The sequence below is a fragment of the Chamaea fasciata genome, unplaced genomic scaffold (assembly GCF_029207755.1).
Source record: "Chamaea fasciata isolate MVZ Bird 193981 ecotype frontalis unplaced genomic scaffold, bChaFas1.0.hap1 SCAF_2, whole genome shotgun sequence".
Lineage (NCBI taxonomy): Eukaryota > Metazoa > Chordata > Aves > Passeriformes > Sylviidae > Chamaea > Chamaea fasciata.
In genome coordinates this window covers 16977530-16998343 of record NW_027094087.1, presented here as the reverse complement: position 1 = coordinate 16998343, position 20814 = coordinate 16977530, and the positions used below count along the sequence as shown (strand labels likewise).

Here is a 20814-nt window from a genome sequence, read left to right as displayed (position 1 = left end):
AACATTCTGGAAGATGGAAGAGCAGTTTGGAGAGTTATTACAATATTAGCACATTATTACAATATTTGTCACTGTCACGCATTGTACGCTGCTGATTTACAGCTTAAAAAAAAATCTTTATTGCTTGAGAAGGCTGATATCAGCTGATACAGCTGATCTGTGTCATTCTGAGAAGCCCAGTCTTATCCTAAAAACTTGTGGAGGAACAGAGATGGGTCAGCAGTTGCCAGTTCAGAGAAAGAGTGTCACAGCTTGTGACACTGATGTTTTCTTACATCACGAGTGCTAGGAGACAAAGATGAAAACCAGCTTACAGGCAACAATTACAGAGGAAATGCTGGGCGTCAGAAAAGGGGAGGGAAGCAACACCAGGGTCCAGAACACCTTTGGGTGCTGCAACCACCAGAATCCTCCTGAAATCCCTCAGCCTCACTGCTTTTAGTAAACAGGTAATTAAAATTCAAGCAAAGCTTCGTGGTTTCAGAGAAGTGGATCACTGTCTGACAGTTCTCTGGGAGGTTCTTCTTCCAAGACTGCTTCCCTCCTTGGCAGAGCTGCTTGGAGAGCAGCTGGCACGCTGGCAGGCTGTACCAGCCAGGCGTTTACTCCTACCAGTGCCACCTGCTCTGCTGAAAGCCTTGCCGAGCTCGGGTCGCCAGCGCCTTTGTGGCGGATCTGCTGGGCGGCTCCTCACGCCGGGCCGGGCTGCTGTCCCACGGCAGGAGCAGTTTGCGGAGCCCCTTGGCTCAGGAGCCCTTGGCAAGCTGTGGAATGCATTCCGCTGGGCAGCGGGCACACACACACATGCAGGGGTGCTGCTGTGTGCCCCATCCCCATGTGGTGTTCCCCGCAGCCGGTGTGCACCGCCGGGGCACTGGCTGTGCAGCTGGCACAGCCCTCCGGCACCAGGCAGCTGCAGCAATCGCCATGGAGGGTTCAGGAGGAGAGCACATCACGGTCAAAGTCGAGGGCCAAATTGAGATATCGGCGGGGGAGGTGGCTATTATGTTCCAGCTCTCTTTGAAAACCATTCTGAGACTTGTAAGGCATTGTGTTGCGCTTGTTGCTGGATTTAAGACTGCTGACTGTCAGGCGGTGAAGGTCACTTTGTGCTGTCCTCTTTAAGGCAAGTTGCTGTTTATATTACCGAGAGACCAGCAGTGCTGACTAACTGCTGGCATGTTAACCTGGGAAGCGTGTTCTCTCCTAGGGAAAAGGTCTCCCACACACTCCCTTAGGACCCGTATAGTTGGAGAGTTGTATATCATGTAGGTGTCAAGCCCAGTCAGAGCTTCCTTGTCAGGATGTGTTAGGGCAGCTGCCTGCAATTTGTGTGACAGCGCACATCTCCACCAATAAACTACTTTTGCTCTCCCTTAGGCTGTGTCTGCCGTCTGCAGGGCTGTTGGAATGCTGCCAGGGAGAGAGCAACTGCATGCACGGAGGTGTCTGGGTGGCACCTCTTGTAATCTGTGTTCTGCACGGTGTATTGATTGGCTTTGTGGATGGATCCCAGGGGCTGAACACGAACATCACGTACCAGAGCATGACATTTTAATCAGAGGCACGTTTAAATGCTGGGAACAGCTCGTATAATGTCTACTTATAACAAAACAAAACAAAACAAAAAAAAAAAATTGCACCAAAGGAAAAAGAAAATGCTCGTTGAGAGTTATGTGTTGTTAAACGTAGAATACAAATAAGTAGCATGTGTCGGGGCCAAGAGTACTCTGAAGTAAAGCGGTAGTAAGTGCCAATCAGTGATACCAGTGAAGACATTGAAATAGGGCACATGCATGTGCACAGACCACGGCTAAGCAGAAAAGCTTGCTCAGTGCAGTGCCATTCCTGTCTGCCAGCTGTAAAATCACTTGGCTCAGATGAAAAAAAGGTGTTCTGTGGGAGATGAGGCTGGCAAGGAGCAAGAGAGATTTAAAAAAAAAAAAAAAGGTGGATGGAGTTTTCTCTGTATTTGCAATGATAAAGAGTAGTGAGAAAAATGGAGCTCTTTTGGGGTTGGTGTGCCAGCCAGTCCCACCAACATTTTGAGTAAAGGTTGAAAAATGACCACCTCAGAAACATCAGGGAAGGTTATCCTCCTTCTCAGCCTGTAACATGCTGTGTAGTAGAGTTTACCCTTCTATGATAAAGTCTCCGGGTCCCTGAAGAGCTCTGTTAACCTTGAAATCTGTGAAGTAGGTTATTTTCTACCTGCAAAGTAGAAAGCACCACTTATTCACAGGCACAAATGACACCAAATCTAGTCCAGAGGTAGACTTGAAAGGATATTCATCTGCTGTTTGTGGGAATTTAACTGAGGAAGCTTCTGAAATACCAAAACAGAGAGAACAGTAAAATTATTCCCAAAGCACTGCCTGCCTGCTAATTGCTGGCCATCTCCTTTTGTAAAAAGAAGCAAGAGAAAGAGTTCATGCACGTTAAAGTGATTGCCGACTTCTGGGGAAAACTGATCTCTTTTTTCTCTTGATTTTGGATGCTTAAAATGAGGAAAGCAACATATCAGACGAGAGAGAGAGGAAAAACAGTCAATGTTACTTTGGGATCTGATGATCAAAGGTAAGACACCCCCCCCCCCCCCCCCCCCCCCCTTTCTCTGCAGCGCCCTGAGAATGGCAGCACTTTCTTCCTGAGGGAACTGCTCTTAGTTCAGTACAGACAATGTCCCTTTGCTCCCTGTGTTGCCACTCAGATCAGGGACTGCCTGCCTGCCTTGGGAGAGCAGAGTATTTAGCTTTTCCCAATAGAAACAGGGCAGCTTAACCAGTTATCCTCTGCCAATGAAAAGAAGCAGGAAGATAAGTGTCAGAGAATGATTATTCCCTGGGTAATGACATGGCTGACATGTATTTTCTTGTGAAGATCCAGTAAGCTACATCTATTAAGTAGCAGGAATTATGAAATTCGTGGCCAGCTTTCCTACTCAGCTTCCTTTCACCATTTTAAAAGTCTGTGATTTTGTTCTGACTACTATTCTTTAAATGCAGAAAATAATAGAAGCTAAGAGGAAAATGGTTTGTTCTTTACATTCAGTTACCATTTTACTGTGTGCATTTTAACACTCAAAATGTACGGGCTGACATTTCCATCATGTTGGAGTGCCTGTATGCCCCTCATGTTTCTAATGAGGCACAAAGTGTAGAGAACATAAATGACAGGAAATAGGCTCCAGTTTTTTAATGACCAAAATCATATGTATTTGAAAGCTCTAGCCTAAGGTTACAGCACAACAAAGTAGGCAAAGTCTCTTTCATCTGCAGTTTACTTGAAAACTACGACCAAATTTCAGTCTCCTGAGGTGACAGAAAACAGCAGAGAGTCCCCAGTACAAAAGCAGGGACACAGTCATGCATCAACCAGCCCTGTAGAACCTATTTTCCAAGAATCCAGTGACACCTTTCTTTAGTAGAAGTAAAGCAGACAGGGGCAGGACAGTCAGAGAGCCAATGAGACAGAAGAAAATGGAGAAAAAAATTAAAATTAGTCAATATAATGAAGCAGTTAGGGGAGGGTGTTACAGAACCTGACGTGAGAGACCTTAATCGGGACATGCATAACGTTTTGCCCCACCTCACCAGGCAAAGGATTGCACTGACTTTGCCATCAGAAATGATGAAGAGCATCAGCTCATCTGAGTTCTTAATATACATCACACCTTTTGTATGAATTTTTGCCAGAACTATGGGGCAATTTTCTGAGATGAGAATTATTTTTTGTCACCTGTAAATTGCACTTTTGTGAGGAGTCATACTGAGGAAAAGGTAGGTGAGATGTCGGTGGGGTGAGCTGGTGCACCAAGGCTGCACAGCTGACAAATGAGATTTCTGACAAGGAGAGATGTTGAGGGGAAAAAAAAAAAAAAAAAAAGAGGAAAAAAAAAAAAAAAAAACAAAAAAACAAAAAAACCCCAAGTTCAATTCCTGGTGATTTGAACAGACTGCTGAAATTGCAGGCTGTCATTGGGAAAATCCTGTTTTTCAGACACAAATGGACAGTGGACATTGACATGAAAATGCCAGTGTGAGTCAGTCTCTGAATTATGTTTTTAGGTGTAAATAGTCTTCACCTGGTTCTTGGCAAAGGGTGAAGACAGAGTTTCAGCAAGCTCATGGTTATTGCTTCCATTACAGTAGCATTACAGGCATGTTCAGGACCCATAATTCCAACTGCAGTTTTCACAAGTGGTATACATTGAAGCTGTTGTGTAAGTATACATAAATACATTTAAAGTTTTTAGTTTACATGTATACGTAGTGAAGCTCCCTGAGAACCATTAAATCCATCTGGAGACATTAATGGCAATCAAAAAACTTGCTCATACTCCACCTGCAGAGTTGCACGTGGGGAGGAAATAAAAATAAACACTATGTAAAGCTCCAGATTTCTCATTGCTTATTTCCATGTCCTTTTTATTTTACCAGAAGGCGTTATTGGAAATCTTTAGTGGCAAAGGGTCTGTGCAGTATCAAGAATTTTTTTGTTCTTTCAGGTGCACTGCAGAGTTGCTGTATGATGATGGAGCAGAAGCAGCCCAAAGGCTTTTTGTACTGTGTAGACACATGGTGTTGGCACATTGATCTGTTCCTTGGGCTTGAACTTCCATTAAGTCAACTCATGCTGTAGTACTAAAAATGTAACAAAATTGAATTGGGGGAAGGCAAAACTGATGAGATTGGCTGCTACTGGGAGTGTGAATCAGACCTTTTCTGCAGCAAAGTTGCAAACATTATCTGAATGTTGAGTACACAGAGACATTGAGCTCCTTTTCTTGGTTATAGCTCTGATCTGATAGTGGGGAATACCTGTTTGTTTCTGTACTTATGCGATTGTCTGCAAACTAGAAACAAAAGGAACTATCCAAGATGCTTTTGATAACTTCCAGGCAGGACAGCACAATGAGCATAGCAGCTATAGATGTATGCTCTGATATCAAGCATACACGTGGGTGCTTTTTGAGATAGTGAGGTGGGTTTTGTTCATATTTAAGAAATGCCTTGGACTATCATTTCTGAGACATTTTCATGTCTATCTTTGATCTGAAATGTGTTAATCTAATGAGTGGGTAGAGAAAATGAGTTACTGTGGGAACAATGTCTTTCTCTAACTTACTGGCCCAGCTGGTTGCTCTGGCAATTGAAGCACACCGCAAAATGAAGAGAAGCCACCAGAGACAAATGTGCATTTCAATCTTAAAGGGAGCATTTGGGGCTGGGTTTGGGGTGTGAAGAATAACAGCAGACCTCTGGGAGCTGCATCACCTGCTCAAAGCAAAGTGAGAGGAGGGGGAGCATGCTGGGATATGACTTTGATAAGGAAACCAAAACTTATCTGGTGGGAAGGAAACAAAGGCTCTGCTTCTGGGTTTTTGTGGGTGTAACTGATAAATGATAAGGACAGCTGTTAAAGCTTTAAGCTTTTAGATCTGTTCTGGTGGTCACTAGTAAGGTATTTCACCATTAAACAGCTCTATGAGCTGCTTTTGCTTCCTATTTCTTTCTGTAGGCTCACAGAAGAAGCCACGAGTATGAAAAGCATGGGTGTGTCTTCCCCTGACCTGGAGAGCAGTGATACCTGCAGTGGTGGCTGGTGACCTCTGTGGAGGAGTTGTTGGCTGGGAAGCAGCATCCTGTCTTGGTATTAAATTTCCTCTGTTTGCACCTTCCTAAAAACATAATGCATGGGGAGAGGGAAAAGCTGAATTTCGTACTACTGCTCATTAAGGGGAGAACTTTTCTCTGAGTGGGAAACTCCATTTTCTCTTGAGTCCTGTCTTTGGACTGTTGCCTGAACAAGGCAAAGGGCAAAACCTGTGGGCATCCTGCCTCTCTTCAGCTCATTGCCTTCCAACAGCATGTGAGCATTGGGTGAGTGCTCACCCCAACTCCAATACCTACAGGTGAACAGGAAATAGTTCCTCTGGGCAGTTTCTTTGACTCCTCACTTGTAATGTGTGTCCTTTTTTAAGCCTACTTTCTCAGGAAAAGCACTGTACAATTTATGTGGTTAAATCAAATCAGGATCTAAGCATTTTGATCTGCTTTTTTTTAATGAAAAGTAATCGAAGAACAATTAATGAAACACATTCTGGACCAATATTGTTATAGATGAGTAATGCAATGATTGGCTCTCACAATTAAGGGATGACTATTATGTGTATGTTAAGAGAAGTTTTATTGATATATATGATATATATATATATGATATATATGCCTACTTTTCAGTGTTTCCATTTTGTTCTCACACAGCTTCAAGAAAACAATGTATATTTTTAGAATTTATCTCTTTGTTTACATATTTCTTCTCTGGGAAGAGAAAGGTGACTCTTGAAAGAGATGGCGGTCTTCACCAAAAAGGAGGTCAAAGAGGTGGCAACCTATGTAGCCAATCTTGTGCCTTCTGAAAGAATTATATATATAGATGGAGTCAGAAAATTAAAGATAGAACTTTCCTGCTGACCTTCTTGCTACCTGCCTCATTCTTTCATGTTCCAAAGTGCAACAATATATAGTTATGCTATTGTGATTAGTTGTTTGGATGTCCTCTATTCTCACCATAGTCCCCTTTCCCCCCTTTTGTATGGTTGCCAAGGGATGGCCCTGGTAGTCAAGACATGGAAGGATGGTGGATACCTGCGGTCCTTATATGAGGCATCTGGGGGGAGGGCAGGCTTGTTACTAAGCAGCATGGCAACACCTGATATCCAATCAAATTGCAAGAAAGTAGTCTCCACCAATGGACAGGGGAGAAGAGTTGATTGGCAGACTTTGGGAGGGGCCAGGGTTACCTAACACAACCTCAGGGGTATAAAAGGTGGAGCAGCCATTTTGTAGGTGAGCATATGAGGGTTTAATTCTGTACTCCCAGTGCTGCTGTTTCTCCTTATTCCAGCTTTTGTTGTATTTTGTTAAGGTTTAATAAACCTTTGAAATTTTAAAAGCGGGTGTCATTTCTCACAAATATCAACTATGAAATACAATATTAGACATGCAAACATTAACAAACACCTATGACTTCCTGGATTTCTAACTGGTTTTTGACCACCACACTCCTATTCCAATGTTTCTCTCCACCGTCACAATTTTTTTGTACATCTTTAGTTTTTTTCAATTTGATTCCTGCCTTCAAGGTCCCTCACTTGTTCTGTAACCAGGCTGGCAGTCGACCTAAGGCAGATTAATCACTGGTAATTTCCTCCCAGCACTGTGAGCTTTTGAGTGATGCCTTCTCAGACAGCTGCAGGTCTTACACTGCCCCAAGTTATGTCAGTGTTGTTCTCCTCCTGGCTGCTGCTGTCCAGGAATCACTGTGGGTCTGTGTGGGTCCCCCATACCTGTCCTCAGACCAGTCACTGGGGCCATGCTGCTCTGCATGTGGTGCTTGGATTCTTCTGATTTCTGTGTTGATGTTGTGTCCCTACAATTAGAACTTCATCTCTCTGGTGCTGTTTCTGAAGTTTAATGTTCTGCTCATTGCTTGACTCATTTATTTGCTAATTTTGTGTGTATGCATCTCTATTGGAAACCTCAGAGGCTTGCCTAACTTTGAGCTCACCCACCCAAGAGCTCCTAGCTGGGGTGGGCTAGGCTGCTTTTTCAAGTGCACGTGGCAAGAGAAGCATCTCACTGTCTTCTGTGCCACAGGCACATCCCCAGGCCAGGTAGAGTCACACTATGGATTTGAACACAACCAAGGCTGCCTTTTTCCCACTTTAAGCCTCACTGATGAAAACAACAACAATAACTCGAGCACTCTGATCTCAGTGTTGCAACACCTGCATTCCCAGTCTGCAGAAGTGCAACTGCAGCATTTCTCTGCCTGCCGTCGGCAACTGTGCCTCGCCACCTCTGGCATGTTCCCAAGCTCCTCTCCAGAGAGCTTTCTATGATGCAAAGAGGTCAATAATACAAATAATTAATGTCAAGTGGCTGTCAATAGATACTAGGTCTGAAAACATAGCACATGTAAGCCCATATTAATTAATTGCATCCCACTCTGAAATTTGAACATTAAGCAAACTAGGAGGGATGATATGGTGATAATGATCAATGCTTATTTTTTTCCTGGGAGATGTTGAGAAGCAGAGCAGCTTTGACACAGCTAAGTCCTTAGTGAGTTGGTTTCTCTCCCTTCTTCTGAAATTGAATTTTTAAATATTTGGTAGTTAATGGTGTAATGCTTGCTTTACATAAAGTTGAGGTGCACAGTTGTAATATTAAAAATTCTTTTAATGTACTTATTTAAAATACAAATAAAAGAATTACACAGGAAAGCAGCAAATGAGAAATTAAATTTTTTATCTTGACCCACAGACTGCTTTTTCATGTGATCTGGGCCATGTTCTTGTTATTTGTATTTCATACTTAGTCCTTTCACCTGGAGCATTTGTCCCAGTCCAATTCCCTGCTCTCAGAAGCATTTATTTCATCAAGGTGGTGGAGCAGGGGTCTCATCCTGGCACACAAAGACCTTGAAGAGGGTAATAGCAAACAAAGCATGTCAGACCAACACCACCATGTTAAAAAGAGCCTATATAAATATTTTTCCCATACAGACATATTGATGTCTAAATTGATTTGTGGGGTGGAAGCTGTTTGATTTTTCTCTGATATTTTTAAAGCAGATATCTGATAGTGTCAATTTTCTACATTGCAAAACTTTTTTGCAAATGGGAGGGAAAGAGCTACAGGAATAAAATCAAAAGTTTTATAAAGGCCCTGATTTTTAATATACAAAATCCTCTCACTAGAATAAGTGGGAGGGGATACATGGGGGAACAGAGTAATATATTTTTGCCTTCAGAATAATACAGGTCTTTACTCAGGTGTAGAAACATTTCAATACAAGTTTTTTTCTTTGCACACTCAACATGACACAAGTCCAGGCTGCTGCCCACACCAGTCCCTATCTCTCTTTCCTGCCACTTCCCTGCCAGAAGGTCGGGGTCCCAGTGAGAGTACAGTGAACAGAACTCCTTTCCTAGGTGTCCTGGTTTAGGGCAAATTTGGGAGAAAATCTCCAAATGGGGTCCCTCTAGAAGGCAAAATCAAGTGGCCCCTCCCCTAACTGGTGTGGGAAAAAAATTTCCTTAGAGAAAAGGGGGAAAACCCTGTTTATTCAACAAGCAATGTGCCCACAAGCACAAAACCAATAAACAATATCAAAAAACAGAACCTCTCACCGTTCTGAAGAGAGGTGGCAAAATTGAGGAAGTCCTTGCCGTGAGTGTAGCTCAGCTCACCCAGTCTCTCATCAGCCCCTCTGGTGCTGGAAAATGCCGTCCTGGGCCCCAATGGGCCACAGGCGTGAGCTCCAGGTGGTTTTTGGGTTTTCAGTCCAGAACAGGTTTAAACAGCTCCAAGGGAAAGAAGAGAAAACAGTCCAGGGAGCTTCTCTGCCTCAGCTAGGTAAAAGCTAACTAAAAAGCAAAGGAGAGCTTTCTCTCTCTCGCTGTCTGTCCATAGACAATACAGTCCAGGAGCAGAATGCAGAGGAATGAGTGCAGTTTCTGCAAACAAACTGTGTGCTTCTTCGTCCCCCCCCTTCACCCTAAGAACCAGTCTTAACATCCAGCATAAACAGGACAGTTGGGGATACAAGTCACAAAGTCACCCCAGAACACCAGGGCAGTTCCAAGGATGTGGAGATGTCACCACAGGGACGCTGCTGTGGAGTGGGGTGGCTGAGGGCAGGGAGAGCCTGGAACACATCCCTAAGTGGTTAAGAGTCAAGGAGCCTGCCTGTTAGGTGCCACTGAACTGAAATTACTCTTGCTATGAAAATAAGAAAAGTTCTCCAAACCGAGATCTTAACTTTGGTCATGCTGGATATTGTTCCAGCTAAGCAGCAGAACTTGTTGAGCACAGCAATTTCTCAGAAATTGCTCTGTGGAGTCCCTTTGGATGCTGAGAAACTGAGCAGTTGCTCTTGAGTCTCTGGTGGAGAGGCCAGCGTTATCGAAACATGGTGAATTGCAGTAATTCCTACAATTACTCATGACTGATTTATCACTTGATTGTAGGAATTCAGTTTAAATAGATTTTTTTCCATTTCCCTTGCTCCCTAATTGTTTATTTTTTTGAATGCCGAATCTTTGAGTTTCTCTCATAAAGTAGATTAAAGTCATTATAGCAATGTGTGCTTTTTAATCATTCTGCTGTATAATTACTGTTCCTGCCACTGTCTTCTGGTTTACACTGCTTCTTTATTAGCAACTCTTATTGCCAGAAGGTTTAAACATTTAATAATCTGTCAAGGTGGTAATTTGTTGTCTTTTTTCTTTTTTTTTTTTTACACTGAAGATCTTTTCAGTGATATCTTCAAGCACCTGGCCTGCCCAGATGCTTTAATATTCACTTATCTCTGTCTGGTTGGCATCATGTTATTTTTAATTACCCTTGCTCTGGATCACCAAAGTTACCCCTTCATCACAGAGAGGATGTAAGTAAGTCACATGCGACTGCATCAGGCAGTGAAAAATAGACTGTCCAGAAACAGTAATGAGGCTGATGGCCAGAGATGCTGTATAGGCTGTCTGTTGACACTAGCAAAAGAACATTACTGGAGTCTGATAACAGCATTCATAGTAAATGCAGGTTGTAGTGGTTTCCATACTGTGGAAGGATTATACCCCTGTTTCTTCTTTTTAATGCCTTTTGGGGTTTCCATTGAGGGTCTCTGCAGGAATACAGCCATCCTATTCCCTGACCTCCCAGAGGCTTTTCCTATATGGCATACACCAGCTCTGGAGTAGCTTTCATTTCTCAAAAGCCAGGAAAAGCCAAACAGTTCATAAGTGGTATTTTATGTCTGTAAGAGCCCTTGGACTGCAATTCTGAGTGGAAGTGGCTGGGCTGTGGCTTCCTGAGGAGCCTGAGGAGCCCTGTTCCTTGGCAGCTGTGTGTCCATCAGCCTTCACTGAGGGGCTTCACTGATGGCATTTCGCAACAGTGGCAGCAGAGTCCTCTGGGGTCACAGCCATGAGCTCCAGCACTGCCCAGCTGGCATGCAGTGCACAGCCAGGACACCCTGTGTCTCACTGGAACACGGCACTGCTGGTTCTGCTGCAGCAGCTGCTCTTTGCCCAAAATGTCCGCTGGGCCTGGCAGCCTGGCCCCAACATGTGCCCCTGGGCCCCACCACAGGCATGGCACCTCAGAGGTGGGGCAGCACCCTCCAAGGCAGCTTCTCCTGTGTCCGTGAGGTGCTGGGAGATGGGACAGCAGTAGGAAGGGCTGGAAGAAGTGAACAGCTCAGTATAGATCACTGAAAATGGGGACACTGCAGCCTGTAGGAAAGTAAAAGAACTGTGGTGGTGGGGAAAGTGTTCAGTTCTCTCCAGCTTCATGGGCAGAACAAAATGAAGTAGTTCCTCTGGGCTGGAAGTAAGAATAAATTTCTTGGTGAGTAAAGAGAGTGAAGCTTGGGAACAGAGCACCTGGGGAGCTGGTGGCATTTCAGCTGCTGGTGGTTTGAAAGGAGTGCCTGAACCATGAGTCTGTCAAATCTGACACACATATGATGGGCTCCTCCCTCCCAGCAGATTGGATGGGTCAGGCTGGCTCTTAATTCTCTTTCCCCTCCATTCTCTGTGGAAATGCAAGCCAGAGGGAACAGAGATGCTGGGATTTGCACATACATCTCCCCTAAAGATCAAAACAAAAACACAGAGTAAAGGATTTGACACACAGAGAAAAGAATAATATCCAAAGACATCAATCATTTATGACTGAAAAGAAGGAACAGTCAATAATTGCTCCTGGAAAATAAGATATTTACTTATATTTTAAATGACATCTTACAGATTTCTACTTTCTTTGCTTTTTAGTTGTTTGTTGGGGAAATCATTACTTTACTTTTTCCTAGCATTCCTCCAACCATTTTGGGATAAGCTTTTTCAGTAATGGCAATGACTGTCTGCATTTCTTTTAGCATCTTGTCTGTGCTTTATTTAATCCTTTCAGAGGAAACTAGCAGATAGATAGCAATTCTTAGGGTTTTTCTTGTCTATATGATTATCCAGACAGGATTTTGACAATTTCAGTACAATAGCCTCCTCTCAGGAAGTCTTTGATTGCACTAAAAAATATTCTGAAGTGCTAATTTCTTAACCTTCTAGAGTTCATTATTTGGACAGATAAAAATTGAGTTTAAAATGACCTAACTGGTCACTTGCCAGGGTGTAATCTAGTTAAAATTTTCTCAAATTGAATTAAGACTGTATACCATGTATTGATTTTAAAAATCTTCTTAATGTAGTCATATTATAAGACCCTTGACGTGGGTTTGGTTTTTCTTTTTTCTGCTTTGACAGAGCTGATTTTTTACAGAAACTTCAGCATTTTGTTTTGTAAAACTGTCACCATCTTGATGGCTTCTCAGTTGTTTAAGACTTTGACCTCTGGACCAATCCTGTGTTTGGAGAAAACACAACTGCAAAATTATCTACTCCTTTCCCACTTGTGAATAATTTTCTCATATTACACTGACATGAAGAAGCTGAAGGCTGCTTTGGATTATCTTCTGAAGGACTGATCTTGTGGCCTTAATTCAAATGCATCCTTTGCACTTTTGAAACAGAAAATTTGGTAAGTTCTGATTTCAAATGTTTTTTTGGCTTAATAATTATAATTCTTAGTTCAGTTATTTTTTAGCCTGGAACAAAACCAAAGAAAGAAATAGTTAAATACATGAGGAGACAACTTCAACTATGACTCATATTTCAGTAAGGTGGGCAAAAGTCAGACAAGTTGAATTCAAGAGCTGCTCTGTGGTGTTGGATAGTATTGGAAAAGGAGGAGGATCCCAACTTTATCATGACCTTATCCATTCCCATCTATGGCTTTCCTCTGCAAAATCTTTGTTTTGTGGATTTGGGAACTCTACAGCCATTGGGATTTGGGAACTCTACAATGTGGATTTGGGAACTCTACAAGCCAGGAGGCTTCCTGTCAGCCTTTATGTCCCTGGGCTGTTCAGTGACCTCTCATAGGAGAACAGGAAAAGGTCTGATACCTCAGCATTGAATAATTGCCAAAATATGTGGCAAAAGAGAAACAAAAGGAAAGTGGAGTGTGGATGTCTCTGCAGGGACAGTGTTTCAAGTCTTCCTATGGACCTTAAAATGAAATTTGAATGTCCACAAGCATGGTAAGTATTTGAACTTTAACCTCCTCCAGTTGCTTTGCTTTTATATAAGATAATTTCAATAATGATACTGGTTTTCTGATGGTCTTTGACTCATCTACAAAAACTGCTCATTCTGAGTTGATTGAGGAGGAAGGGAATAGGTTGTTCGGGGGTGGGGTATTAAAAACAAAAGAATTTATTTGAGTTTATATCTTAAGTGTTGAAAATACCATACAAAAAGCTTTTCTGGTGTGTAGATCCTAGTCTTTTAAACAAGACAATGATTTGGTTTCAAAAAAAAATAAATCCAGTTGTCCTTTCTTTAGAAAAAGATATTTTGTGGCAAACCTGAAGTTGACAGTATTTGTTCAATTCACTGTAATTACTGGAAATGCTTCATCTATTCAAAAGCTTTCATGACACCCTCAGGGACTGTTAGGCTTTAATATAAGATGGTTTTATCTCTCATTTTCCTCTCAGATGATTTCCTCTTTTGTTTTTTCAACATGTCTAGATTTTGTTATTATAGTGTTAATTATTTCACTTGAAAAGGTAACAGCAAAGCAATGGTGTTTCAAACCTTTTATCTAAATTTCTAGGGTCCAGTTCTTGTGTAGAGCTAAGCTATTTCTTGCTGAAATAATGTTGCAGGTTCGCTAGTGAACAAGCTCATTCAATCAATAGTTCCTGTTTGATAGATTAAATAAATGATGTTGTGCTATGTGATAATCTCTGAGTTTTCCCACCACCTGGCAGAAGGCTCATACTGGAGTAGGAGTGCAGAAATGGAGGAATTGACAGGCCCAGACAAATGAACAACTAAGTTGGTGCACTGAGGTCTGTGGCAAGGCAATGGAATAAGGTAGAATACGTGCCGGGAATATCAAAATCTTGCACGCTAGTTTAAAGTGTCCCAGGAGAACTACTGGACAGATACTGCATGAAAAGCGGATGATATTCTTGTTACAGCAGATTTGGTGGCTTATCAGCAGCCTAAAACTCGGAAACATGGGGAAATGAGACCAGAACACTTTGGGAAAAGGAACCTATGTACATATATTTCTAAAGCAATAATCTGCTTTTTCAGCAAACATGATTTAAAGCAACCTCTGGTCAAAGAGGAAGAGGCCTGAGGTGTTGCAAGGAATGAAATGTGGGAGTTTTCAGCAGCTGGTCCCTGATTCCCAGGGTGCAGCCTGGTTGGTGGTGCCAACAATTACACAAGCCACAGATTTCAAATGTCACCACTATCTAGCTGCATCTGCAGTGTCACAGGTGGCAAAGTGACAATGAGAAGTGGGTATATTCAAGGTATCTCTTGCTTCTGTCTTACACCCTACACTGTAAAATGTTTGATTCTATTGGTTCTTCTTTAAATAATTTCCCACTACAGAAAAAGAAAATGTGTTATCAACAAAGTGCACTGCCTTGCACCTTTAGTTGGGACAGGAGATGCATCAGCAAATGCTTGAGCAGATGAAATGGGTCCTTATGAGGATCTGATTTCAGTTTTGGGATAAGTAAATGTGTTTGCTTTGGCATTACTTTTTTTTTTTCCTGGATGTATTTTTTCCTGTAACTGCCAATAAACTGCAAATAGGACGATAGAAAAGAAACTGCATTGTGAGTCATAAATAGGATTATTGACTAAAGAGCAGTTGTAGGATATACACTGCCAACATGTAAGCCAGAAAGCATATCTTGACTGTACTATTTTATTTCTATTTTCATAGAAGCAGCAGTTTAAAAAATCATTATCACATGGGTCTGAGCTCATCATGTTTGATTTGGATGTCACTGAGATGCAAAAACAGGAAGCCCCAGGGTGCCATTTTACTAAGACAGTTTTCAGAGTAGAACCACAGTTTCTACAGCAAAGCACTGCTGATTTACTTGGATTTTCTTGTCACATGTTTTGGCAAAATGTATCAGCTTGTGCTTCTTAGCATCAACAAATAATACTTGACTTGCAAACGAGCTCCTTGGCAAGTACCCAGCCACAGGAGGATTGGAGACTTGACTGTATAAAAAAGACTTTCATTTCACCAATTTCTGAGCTGGCACTGTCCCTGCCATGGTTGTCTGCAGCCGCTTGCTGATCCCTGCTCTTGATTTTTGGATATTGAAGCTATTCAGGCTCTTAGCTTTTACCAAATTCCAAGCAATGAAAATTAAACATTTATTCTTTCAATTTCCATGTAAATGCCTTAAAGGGTTCTCAAGCTCATTTATGCTCTCATGTTTGAAATTAATCGTTTCTACCATGTGACATTGGTATCTTTACCCTCACAATGTAGGCTTTTCAAAATGTTCACCCTTTAAAGAAAAGAGGCAGCTTACTTTGTATTTTTCCTATGCAGCCTTCTTGTTCATAATGAGCTTAAATATAAGGAGCATAAACCCATCTGGAAATAAAATTATGCACTAGGTTCACTAAAAAAGTAATTACATTATAATCAAACTGTCACTTTATGAGATAGTGGGAGATGAAATACATTACATGCTGACAAAAGAAGAGGAACATCATCCACGGCACAAAGCAGTGAAGAAAATCTGAATTACGTACAGTGTAACCAGGAAAGCACTTGGAGCCAGGCAGGGAAACCTCAGCAGTAGGACCAGGGAGACAGATGTGCTTTCTTCTGGGGGAATGGGGGAACCTTCAGCTTATGCAGCCCAATACATGTGCAGACTACTACTGTCGACAGACTGACAGCCCAAGGGTGTTTGGACACAAGGTAGGCAAAACTGATCTGTGATTAGGAAATGCACTCTGTTCCTGTGTCATGTTTTGCACAGAACTTCAGTCTGTGCTGCTGTGGCAGCTCTTGGATTACCTTCCTTGTTTGCTTCATCCAAAGCAGTTGTGCCCCACCAAGCAGCCTGTACTCAGCAGAGGCTGACCCCAGTCTCAGGCTAAACATGTGAGGGAATTGGGACAATCTGAATGTGTGAGGAGCTGTCTTTGTTCACGTTTTGCTGTATCTTATGGCCCTCTCAACCTGCCCTACTGTGACTGGAAATGCCTTGGTTTAGGTGAAATCCATGGTCCTGAGTAGCCCCTAGGCAGAGAGCAGCATTCAGGAGTGATTTTCTTCAGTCCTTCAGATCTTTGTCATATGAGCTGTTGTTGAATTAAATCTTTTTTCCCTTCTGCCTTAATTTCTTTTTGATCTGGATCTGTTCCCTGTTTTCTGTTCTCTGTCAGCAATGGATCCTTTTCACAGGCAGATCCTTGCACTGACACTTGAGAATGGGTTGGTGGCAAGTGGTGGGCATGAGTGGGGCATGGGGAGAGGGAGCTGGTGATGGGAGCCTGGATGCCAGCCTTGTCGTTCCATCAGGAAGCAGGGAGGGGACAGGTGGGCGGCTGCACGTCCTGGATGGACCAAAGCTGGTGGAAGGCTGGTGCCCAGGAGAACTGTTCTTGCTGCCAGTAATGCATCTAATGAAAGAGAAATTTGTTCTCAGATAGGGGTTTTTTTCTGGTAACTGAAAAAAAAAAAAAAAAAAAAAAAAGCTTCAGAAATATGAACAGGTTGAAATTTATGTTTTGTAGTCTGGTTTTCTTTCTGTTCTAGAGATAGAAATGGTGACATACTGAGAGGTCCATGCTGTGTTAGTGGCACAGCTGATACCTTTATTCACTGTCTTGATTTTCATGCTATGAATACAGTGACAGAGCAGCACAGCTTGCTGTGCTGGATGAGCACGGGATTACTTTCTATACACAGTGGATAAGACCCACTTTGTACAATCATGACACATCTATCTGGCAGGGTCCTGAGAGCCTCAGGAAAATAGAAGGTGGGGGAGCTCACTGGAGACTTCTTGATACTACACCTTGCTTTTTCAAATTTAAATCCCCAATTTGTTTAAGTACAATTAATTTTTATTTCCTTTCTAAGAAAATTGGAAATATTTTACTTCCAAGAATAGAAAACATAAAATAAAGCTTCCTCAAAGAGAAATAATAATAAAATCTTGTCCAGATGCACATGTAACTGTGTAGCCTCTGTTTTGACAGAAATAGCTTTTGTCAGAAACAGCTTGACAGCAGCTCTCCCCAGATGAAAGAAACCATTTTAGAGCTACTGTTCTTAACTTCCAGCACCAAATCTCAGCACAGGCAACCCCACTCATGATCTGCCAACAGTGGTTTACTGATGAGCTATTAACTTCTGTGTTGAAGGCCTCATGGACTCAAATTTAGCATCCTCACTCCACATTTTGCTGCTGTTCCTGGCAAGAGACTTGGTTAAATTGCAATAGTCCTCTTTTCATAAAATTCATGCTTGTATAGCCACCTTTATCATGGAAGACATGTAAGAGATTTTGAATTAGAAAAAAGAAACCAACCAAACAAAAAAACTCTAGCAAGCCTCAAACCAACCAAACAACATAATCAATATTCTCATGACAGAAGATACAGGTAAGATTTTCTCTGTCTGTACAGATACTTCCATGAGGCCACTGTGGCCTGTTGGCCATAACAAGGCTGTTTGGAGCAGGAACTGCACTCATCCCAGTGTTTTGGGCAGTCTCAATTTTTCCCATTTCTCTTCTGCTGCAAGGGTGAAGGTAGGGGTGCTGGTTCATTTCCATGCCCATCTTGCTGCACACAGCAAGGCTCACTGTTCACCCCAAATTCACAGCAGAGCCAAGGGTAAAATTTGTGCTCCCTGGTGGATTTTATTCCTTAAGAAAGTCGGAGGATTAACATATGCCATGCATATTCACTACCCTTGGGACCCATTACCTTTCTGGATCTTTCCACTCATATTTAAATTGACCTCTAGTTGTAGCAAATACTGCAAAAAAAGGCTTCCAAATAGATTAGATGGTGCTCTTCTTTTGGGTTTTTTTTTGGGTTTTGTTTTTGTTTGTTTGTTTGTTTTGTTTTGTTTTGTTTTGGGGGGGTTGTTTTTTGGTGTTTTTGTTTTGTTTTGTTTTTGTTGGTTTGTTGGGGTTTTTTTGGTTTTTGTTGCTGTGGTTGTTATTCATTTGGGGATATTTAGTTGTTTGTTTGAGGTTTTGAGTATTTTTTCCTATAAGGCTGTTTAAACAGCTGGAGCTTGGGTTAAGCTGTAGAGGTCTGTCTGTGTTACAGGTAAGCGTCATTGCTTCTGCAGGGAAAACTGAGTCAAAGAAGGGGTATAACCTTTTAGAAAACAAACACAGCCTCTGGATCTAATCTTGCTTACCTCTAGCACAGAAATACATAAGGCTTTTCCTTCTGCTCCTAGTCAGACACAGAAGGTATGTTGTTCAAAGCTAGCAAGCAGCTTGGGAAATGTTGTCAAAGAATTAGCAGTACACTGTACTCTCTAGCTTTTGTTTAACCTGAACTGGTCATCATTGGAGTCCCATAAACAACTACATCTTTCTGCTACTGTATCTCCTTGCCCTGCGAAGATCATAGCAATGCAATAATTTACTTCAGAGAGATGTGACACTGTAAGGCTAAGCTCTTCGTTTTACCTGCCTGCAGTAGCTTCTGCCTAGCAATGTAAACACCATGCATGATAGAGGAAAATCCAAATTTTATAAAAAATTAAGGCTTTGGGGTTTTTTTATAAGTGAAGGTGTGGAGGAAGACAAAATTACCCATATGAGCCTGAAGTGATGTTCTTGGAATATATCACAGCTGTGGATGATAACGGGTGACATTGCTGACTCTTCTTAGCCTGAAAAAAACAGTGGTAAAATTACTGTAGGAGGTTCATGACACTGCTGGTATTTAAGGATTCTGCACAAAAGTTATAAATTCTGGCCTCACTCAACGAACTCGGTGTTAGATCTTGACAGCGTTATTAGTTTCTTTTCTTTCTCTTTTTGTTCCCCCTCTGTGTTCCTTCCTTCAGCTACTGTTCTGAGTGTAAAACAGACACCTATGTATGAGCTGGTCTGTTAAGGTCTTTTCAGGGGCTGATGATTTTTCCTGATCCTGAAAGGAAGAGATATATTAGACCTTTTTATTCCTTCTCTGCAGGGGCCCGAGCACAAAGTCTCTGGCACAGCTTGGCACTGAGGTATAGGGACTAGATGTGCTTAAAATGTACTAACAGAACAGGACTATTTTCTAATATCTGGATGCCTTTTATCCGCATTTTTGTTGGAGGTGCTCTAGGTCCCTCAACTGTCACCAAAGGTCTGCACTTTTCCTTGTAGCCAGGCTTCCATGCACTAGTCCTTTTGAGAGCTGAAACCTGCATCCTCATTTCTGAAATGGCTGAGCATCTCTATCTCCTGAGATTATGTTGCTCTTCCCTTCTCCCCCCACCCTGATGCTGAGGTACATCGTATGGGCTGGGCAATATGGCTCTGAAACTCTTTCACTATTCTCTTTACAAGAGCCCATGTGAAGACTGATGATGCTGATAACTCATGTCTCTTCTTTTTGTCTTTTTCTTTTTCAGGCATGCTGAGACTGAGGAAAATTAACACCACACTTGTTATAAACCTGTCCTTGTGGCTGATGCAGACCCTCCTGAAAGCATGTCAAAACAACTTACTTAAGTGTGGCAATTTGCTAAAAAGTAATAGAATGGAAAACAAGACAAAATCATATGAAGACTTTGTAATTTCAGGATTTTAAATAGAATATCAGCTGAGAGGTGTGTGATGAGCTTTGATTGCAGAGAAAGCAAGGATGTAGGTTTTAGGAATCAATCTCTGACGCATTTTAAAAATCCATCTGTGCAGTGTCTGCCTGCAAGAAAGCAGCCTTCCATGTGATCCCTGCTCTTCAAGCAAAGGCAGCAACGATTGTTGACCTGGATGAAATAAATCACTGGTCTTAATACAATATTAGAATGAAATATCCTCTAAAATCTAACCTGCTTAGGCCTAAAACAGCTTTTACCCACTTGAGTGTGAAGCTGCTGACCTGCTTGCTTAGTTTTATACTGTAATTATCCTTGTCTTTATAAAAATACATTACTTCAGTTTTTTACTCTGTAGATTAAAAACAGAATTGCTAATTTTAGCCAGTCAGGATTTTTTCCTGATTAATAAATCAAGCTTTTTTTCTGTCTCATTATAAAAGGCACATTGGCTTCATTAGAAACAATGTGGGCTGTTTACAGTTCTGATCTGACTTCAAGTGTCTGTGTGAAGCAAACAAAAACAAGGGAAGGATTCTCCCACTCTCACTTAATGTGTTTGATAAAGGAAAATCCTTTCTTTGCAGCACCTAATAATAAGTTCAACTAAAAGCATAGAGGCCTGAAAAAAACTTTCTTTACATGGCTGCAAATTTTCTTGGTCCTATTAGCTTTCATTGGCACTAAGTTCTCTCTAATGTAAATCCTGTAAATTACACAGCACTTCAGTTCTGGCCTTAGAAGCAAGTGGAAACCTGATCTCAATAATATTTAATCAAATTTGATTAGTTTGTTGGTTTGGGGTTTTTTTTGTTGTTAGGACTAAACATATTTTTCCAATGGAGACATTGAACTGCATGCTGGACCTAAATTTCCTAGTAGAAAGAGGCACTGTCCTAGAGTTTGGCATGTGTCTCCAGCTCAAATCAGAATCCTGTGTTTACCCTGTTCTTCTTGCCATGCAAACTTCAGTTCTTTCTCTCCACAACCATATCTGACTAAGGCATGTAATTAATTATCCATAACAACACAAAAGCAAAAAATAAGAATAAATGTCTCCAAAACT

The 20814-nt window shown here is 41.8% G+C and overlaps 1 long non-coding RNA gene across 1 annotated transcript; it reads left to right on the top strand.

Moving 5' to 3' along the window:
* Positions 1 to 935: 935 nt before the first annotated feature.
* Positions 936 to 19999, top strand: LOC136285820 (uncharacterized). The gene is made up of 4 exons (XR_010719555.1): positions 936 to 2577; positions 5521 to 5652; positions 12329 to 12602; positions 19563 to 19999. It is a non-coding gene; the product is annotated as an uncharacterized lncRNA (long non-coding RNA).
* The last annotated feature ends 815 nt before the right edge of the window (positions 20000 to 20814 follow it).